General features: G+C 38.6%; 1 pseudogene; it reads left to right on the forward strand.

The window, feature by feature from the left end:
* The first annotated feature begins 974 nt into the window (after positions 1-974).
* On the forward strand, positions 975-1,555 carry LOC123610350 (annotated as a pseudogene).
* Positions 1,556-7,911: the final 6,356 nt, after the last annotated feature.

Raw genomic sequence — 7,911 nt, forward strand, 5'->3', positions numbered from 1 at the left:
AATTTCAATCACATAAAACAACAAATGTTTATTTTTCATTCATGCCACTTATCTACTTGATATGTGGGGTATCACTATCAAACCTGTTTCAAAAGGGTGAGTGTCTTTTCCATGTCTGCTGGGACACAGTGTGGATAGGACCAGTATGGATATATTTACTATCCATGAAAAGAGAGTGAGAAGAACTCTTCCGTTCAGGGCTTCCAAGTCAGAGTTTCAGCTTGGTCTCTGATAGCTATAGGTAGTCTATTATTTAAAGGCCTTTCTCTCAGTCCTACTCTCCTCAGACCTCTCTTCCAATTCTGCCACGTGTAGTACTTGGCTTTTAGAAACATCATGATGCTGCTCCTTCTGCCTAGAGCATAACCTGTTCCCCACCACCACCACCAGCATTTGCCTAATATTAGTTCTGGGCTAAATTGACAGGTATAAATCAGACACAAAGAAGCACTTCCTTAAAAGCAGTTCTAGCCTTAGAAAACCAGAAGAGGGGTGCCTGGGTGGCTCAGTCAGTTAAGTGCCCAACTCTTGATTTCAACTCAGGTCATGAATGATCTCATGGCTCATGAGATCAAGCCCTACAATGGGCTCTGCACTAGACATGAAAGCTGTTTAAAATTCTCTCTGTCTCCCTTTCCTTCTGCCCCTCCTCACTCACGCATGCAGGCTCTAGAAAGAAAGAAAGAAAGAAAGAAAGAAAGAAAGAAAGAAAACCAGAAGAGTAGTATTTTTTTTTATGTGAAAAGTTCTAGTATGAGTCCACCTGAACAACATTCATCCAACACATCTGTACTGGGCCCCAAGTAGGTACCAGGTACTTTACTGGACATCAGAGATTCAATGGTGAGCAACACCAACCTGTTCTTGCCCTCCTGGAACTCAGTGCAGAGGAAGACGTTAATCAAACAGTTACACAAATGGATTTTACCAACTGCAGTAAGTGCTAAGAAGGGAAAGAGCAGAGTGTTGTGAATATGTGTATTCATTCACATTGTGAATATGTATGTGTATTTGACCAGGACACACATGAGGGTGATCTTAAACTTTTACAGCTGACCAAAAAAGGCAAAAATTAATAAAAATGTGAGCACCCTCCATCTTCCTAAAAAAGGGGATGATGTGAAACCGGGAACCTTGTGCCAAGTTGCAGGCTGGGGGAAAATTCATAATAACTCACCTCAGTCAGATACTCTGAGAGAAGTCAATATCACCGTCATAAACAGTAGAATCTGCAATGATCAAAAGCACTATGATTATCATCGCGTGATTGGGCTGAATATGATTTATGCCGGCAGCCTCAAGGGTGGAAAAGACTCGTGCAATGGAGATTCTAGAAGCCCTTTGATATGTGAGGGTACTTTTAGAGTTATTACTGCCTTTGGCCTTCTAGGGAAATGCGGAAACCCTTGAGGACCTGGCATCTATACTCTTCTCTCACAGAAGTATCTCAACTGGATAAATAAGACTATGAAGGGGCAGTTTAGATAAGTGTATTTCATTTCACTTGCCATCACTTGTTAATGTTATCATAAATAAAATCAATTTGTGTAAAAAAAAAAAAGTCCTACGAAGGTTTTCTCAGGGGAGTGGCATTTGAGCTGGAACCTGAGGGGTGAGTTATAGTAACTGAGGTTGGGAGATGGGTTGATGAACTAGGTCAGTGGTTCCCAGCCACATAATGGCTACTTATGAGTCACATCAAACAACACAACTAATAAGATTTAGGAATGGTTTACATTTCTTAGGCAAAATAAATTCCGGACTTGTCCTATAATTGCATCGTTCTCGATCACCTGCTTTCCATTCCTCTTCCCCTATTGGAAAAAGTGGAGTTCTGAGCCATGTACTCTGCTTGTACACATCCAGATATGCTTATTAAGGTGGGTTTATTTTGTATGAACATCATCTCTCACATGTCTCTCTTCGACGAGAGGTTGGGAACTAGTGGAGAAGATGGCATATAGGGAATTCCAAGCCAATGATTCTTCCACATGTCAAAAGAAAGGTCATTCACAGTAGAGAATGTCAAATGTTACAAAATTTAATTTATCAATTCTTACTGGTAGGAGGTAAATAATAATAAAACTATGATTGGTTTATTTTTCAAAGCTTTTTGCTGAAAGACATTTTAGAAACTTAGTACTAAGGCAAAAATATCTTCAATGCTGACATGATACAAAGTTAAATATCACATTGGCTTTTATTTTAATGTTTATTTCCTTCTCACATCCCAATCCATTGTGGTCCACATGTACATATATATGATGCATTTTGTATATATTCGCCTCATAACTTGACAGATGGGAGGGAGCTTGCAGTCATTTCTAAAAGCAGACAAAAGGCCGTTGGTTCTGCTCGGCATGATGGTTTGTGAAGACAGAATATCACACGCTTCCGTTGATGATTATATAGCTCTATCCATCTGTCTGCCACTGGAGGTTGGGAGACGGAGACACAGCTCCCACCGTCCCCATAAACAAAAGTAGACCATGCTGTCACCAGTCAGACACGCCAGCTAATTGGAGCTGTCGACAGACACAATATTCTGTGTCAACAGCTCTAGTAACAGTTTGAAACAGCAATGATATGTTGGTTGATGGTGAGGATGACACATGTGTCTCTAATAGCATGCTAGAAATCTGACATAACTAGAAAAGAATTACTAAAATGTGATTCCTGGCCTCTGGTATCCCTGTTCATACTTACCAATCCCTGCAGAGGTTGGGGGGAGGGGTGGTTGTAACCCATCTCTCTCAGTATCATTCCACAGGCTGACAGCTTAATTTGATACTCATAATGTCTAACTTTAAAATTAATCTTGCTAAAAAGATTAGTTTCAACAAGCCACCTAACCTTAAACTCTTTGGATAATTAATAAGGCAAAAAAAAAAAAAAAAAGGGGGGGGGGGTTGTATAGCTTTCTAAGTTGAAAATAAAAAGGAGATGTTTTGTCAATTTACCATTTCTGTAACTATACATTTATACTGATATTCGGGAAAGTAATTTTTACACAGTTAAATAGATACAAATGCTCATAGACATGGCTTATTCTTGAACTTAATTTCATGATACACAAAAATAAGCCCAAGATAGAAACATACTTACAACATAAACAAGGCTTTGGAATATAAATGCGTATTGTACATTAATCTCCGTGTAAATTCATACCTTCTAGGAAAACTTTATATCATGCCTTAATAATGAAAAGTCAGGAAGTCCCTTGCTATTTGCAATCATTTATCTTCCAAATAATTTCGTCACCTGACTACCTGAGTTTAAATTTTAGCTCAGCCACTTACTAGCTTAGGTAAGTTAGTTAACCTTTTTCAGCCTTTATTTTCTCATCTATAAATTGTAGGTAAATAACATAAGCTACCTCATAGAGTTATAAGGATTAAATGGGTTATCACTCTCTGAGTGTGTAGAACAGTGCCTGGTATATCACACAATTAGAGGTCAATAAATATTATTATTATTAGTGGTAGTAGTAGTAGATTTCCAAGGAGAACTTTAGTGATTAATGAAAGCAAGAAAATAAATCAAGAACAGAGCAAATGCCAAAGAGCAAAGTTGTGGGCATTACACAGGCCTGAGTATAAATCCTTCAGCCATAACCAGGATTTTAACTTTGGTCAAGTCACTTAACCTCCCTGAACCTTTTTACTTTGCAAAAGAGCTAATACTTGTCTTTAAAAGATATTTTGGTCGGGGGGCCTGGGTGGCTCGGTCGGTTGAGCGTCCGACTTCAGCTCAGGTCACGATCTCGCGGTCTGCGAGTTCGAGCCTCATGTCAAGCTCTGTGCTGACAGCTCAGAGCCTGGAGTCTGCTTCAGATTCTGTGTCTCCCCCTCTCTCTGCCCCTCCCCTGCTCATGCTCTGTCTCTCTCTGTCTCAAAAATAAATTTAAAAAAAAAAAACATTTAAAAATTAAAAAAAAAAAAAGATATTTTGGGAGAACCTGGATGGTTCAGTTGGCTAAGCATCTGACTTTGGCTCAGGTCATGATCTCACGGTTGGTGAGTTCGAGACCCGCATCAGGCTGTCTGCTGTCAGCACAGACCCTGCTTCAGGTCCTCTGCCTCCCTCTCTCTCTGTCCCTGCCCCACTGGTACTCTCTCTCTTTCAAAAATAAATAAACCTTTAAAAAGCTAAATAAGTAAAAATTAAAAGATATTTTGAAGATTTAAGATAACTTAGAGCACCCAACACAATTCCCAACATGTGGTAGGTATTTCCACGGATTACACCACGTATTCTTATAACTAGTTTGCATTATAAAGCACTTTTATATTTAGACTAATTATTTTTCCTCTAATTCTGTGAAGTAAAGTATAATGACTACTGTACTGGGGAAAAAGTGGTGCTCAGAATTGTAAAACAAAGGATCAGTGGGTATGGGATTATTGAGGTTAGAAGAAGATGTCATCTTCCAATTCTAGGACTAGGGTGATATTCAGCTATTGCCAAATACCTCTTTGCCAGATGACCAAACAACTGAAAGCCTCTTGATTTATTTTTTCCATTCAGACCCCCAAATCTGATGTCTTCAGAGGCCTCTATCCCTCACATTTAGAATCAGCCTTAATCATTACCTACTTACACTTCATCAATATTTCCATATTCCTTGGATGTTTGTAAAGATCCATAAATGGACGCCACAACACTTACCACACCACCACCACCAAAAACAACAACAACAACACAAATGCATATGCACACTGGACTTAAATTACCTTGCTCTTTGAAGATATAAGGAAGACAAAGAAAAAACCTTTCTTTGACAGGCAGGTAAGATACTTTTACAACAAATAAACCACAAAGGAGGATTCTGTGTAAAAGGCATTTCCATGTCCCAGCCAATGGTTTACGTCAACAATGTATTCTTTTTATATTTTATTTATTTTTAAATTTTTTTATTATTTCTTTCTAGAGAGATAGAGTGTGAGCAGGGGAGGGGCAGAGAGAGACAGAAACAGAAAATCCCAAGCAGAGTCTGCGAAGTCAGTGTGCAGAGCCCAAAGCAGGGCTTGAACCCACAAAACCTTGCAAGATCATGACCTGAGCCAAAATCAAGAGTTGGACACCTAACTGACTGAGACACGCAGGAACCCCAACAATATGTTCTTTTTAAATCTTAATGTTACCAATTGTACGTAAATAATAAAATAACCGTATGCAACACAGAATTCTCTGGTTACTTCATGTCACAGTCACTGTATAATGTAAGGTGTTTAGCTTTCACTTCCAATGACTAAGAAGGTAATGGGGCTTTACTTTCTATGAGGCTAGATAAGCAACTGAGCTCTGACCATAAGACCTGCTTTCTGGAATTAGCGAGGTCCCTTTTTGAAAGCATGAGGAGAGCAACGTTGACCTTTCCAGAGAGGAACTAATGCTTCAGCTTTGGCTTCTTCCCTCCTATGCCAGGTGACTTGAACCTGCTAGCTCAGATTTGCCACCCAATGCACTTGCCCTTCACTTCCACCAGTAGAGCCATTCATGTCGTCCTTTGCATTTCCCCACCTCTGGTTCTTTATTCATGGCCGGAGCCTGACATACTGGATCTTTCATGCCTCTAAATGACCAAAGCCATCAAACTCCGTCTATGCTTCAAGGATCCTGTTGCAATGGCTCCCCTTCAGAAAGGGTTCCCTGATTCTCAGTACACCTGTCCCGAGCTCAAATGAGGGGGGTAAATCTCTCCCTCATTTGAATTCTCCCTAATATGGCACTTGTTTTTTTTTGTTTGTTTGTTTGTTTGTTTGTTTTTCCATGCAGTATAATCAGTTACTTACAAGCCTTATTTTTTCCCCTGTATTGTCAACTCCTTGGTAGCAGGATTCAGGTCAGATTCATTTTTGTTTTTCATGTAGAGCTTAACATCTCTCTGTATTTCTTAGTTACTTGAATAAATGAATAAATTCCCCTCATTCTTTTTCACTTCAAATATTTAAACTTCATATGCTTAAGTGGACAAAACCATAACCACACAATATATCCAGGAGGAGGAAAGGCATGTAAGGTGGACATGATGGCAATTTAAATGCTGAGGCTTGAGATTCTTTTTTAACATCAATCCCATTTCTTCTTTAGGCCCTGGGCTGCTTGAGAATATGGTTTACAGCAATGTATTTGCTTTGGCCAATTCCATTGTTAAGATAATCAACATGTTTTAACTTGAAATCCATGGTAAAAGAATATTCCCTGTATGATTATTAACATCTACTCACATTAGTGCTATCTTCTCTAATTCCTCCTATAAAAGTAGCTACATATGCATAAGCTTTGACAAATCACCTTGCTTTTCTACACATAATCTCTAAGTCAAGAATTAATCCAAGGTAAATGACTTTTCAGGTAATGGGGCAGGCATGCACATTGCACAACGCTAGGAGGCGCCAGTTAAGAGAGCCTAATATAAAGGACACTCCTGGTGTTGTGCAACACACAGTCTGCATGGCTGCATGAAGTTCCTTGAGGTGGAGAAACCTCAGAGAAACAACTTGAGTACATACCTATAATTCAGAGTATTTTCACTCATATTCCAAGGAAAAAGAACAAGCTGGGTTTCTAATTATATACATGAAATGGCTCGATAATATTAAAATAATGCTTTTTGTTATGTTTGGTTATAACTCACTGCAAACATTGTAGAAAGTACAGGAAAGTGAGAAGAATATAAATCCTTATCTCAGAGACTAAAAGTCCTTATCTCAGAGATTATCACTCTCTTAACATAACCTCTGTATCGTATTTCCTTGTGGTCCACCTATATGCACATATGAAAGTATGTATCTGCATACTTGAAATATGCTCTCCATGCTACTTCTTGAAACTTAACATTATATAATAAAGCCTATCTCAAACTTGCCTATTGAACAGAATAACCTGGAGAACTTGTTTAAAATATAGACCTTTCAGAATTTTCCATAAGAGAACCAATTCACTAAGTTTGAGGTGGATCTCAAGAATTGGTATTTTTAACAGCTACCCCCCGCGATGTAATTTTTATTTTCAGGCAAGTTTGAGAAACAGTGATTTCATAAGCATGTCCAAAGGTATTCAGGTGATTTCTGAACAAAGGAAAACAGTTTAACCTAATTCTCTCAGCCTTCTCAGCTGTGTGGATCAAATGCAGTTATAGTATAAAACTGGAAAATTGAGTGCACTGAACAAGCAAGAAAATGCTCCCAATGCCCCAACTCTCCTTAAGGTCCTGATCCTGGCCATGAGCAAGAATTATCTAGTGACCCAGATATTCCCCATCAGGTTGGAATGGGCCAGAGATAATGTTAGTAATGTCCCTTGAAACCAGACTCGGGGAATCTCCAGAAATTCTCTGGGCGAAATCAATCTCCTTATATGAGGAGCTGATCATTTGTGCCAGTTTGCCTGTTCCCTCCCAGGCTATACCTGTAGTTCTGGCCTATATTGTTAATAATAATGCCTTCTTTCACTTTCAGGAGTGTCCCAGGTTAGACAATAAATACATGGGTGCTAACTTATAGGGTCATTTCCACCTTCTTCTCTGATCCAAATAACAGAAAGGAGGCTTCCTTCTCATTGGATCCTTCATGTCCAAAACCTTTTTTTTTTTTTCCAAAGTGGAGATCTTATTAATGAATCAACTGCTCTCTTGCATAGAAGAACAATGTTAAATAAAACTGAGAACCAAAACCATTCCCATGGTGAGGTCTTTCTGGCCAATTAAAGGTTATTATTTTGCCATTTTTCTCAAAGCACTGGAAGTTCATAAACTTGTTAAGGTGTGCTCTCCTTTTAAGAAATCTTCTAAACACTCTGCCACAAAAAGTTCTGCAAAAATAGCATTTTAATGACTGTAAAAGAATCCATTTAATATTTACTTATTATAGACAATGAGCTTCTTAATTTTCACTATGATAAATATAA

This window comes from Leopardus geoffroyi, chromosome C2, assembly GCF_018350155.1.
Source record: "Leopardus geoffroyi isolate Oge1 chromosome C2, O.geoffroyi_Oge1_pat1.0, whole genome shotgun sequence".
NCBI classification, from domain to species: domain Eukaryota; kingdom Metazoa; phylum Chordata; class Mammalia; order Carnivora; family Felidae; genus Leopardus; species Leopardus geoffroyi.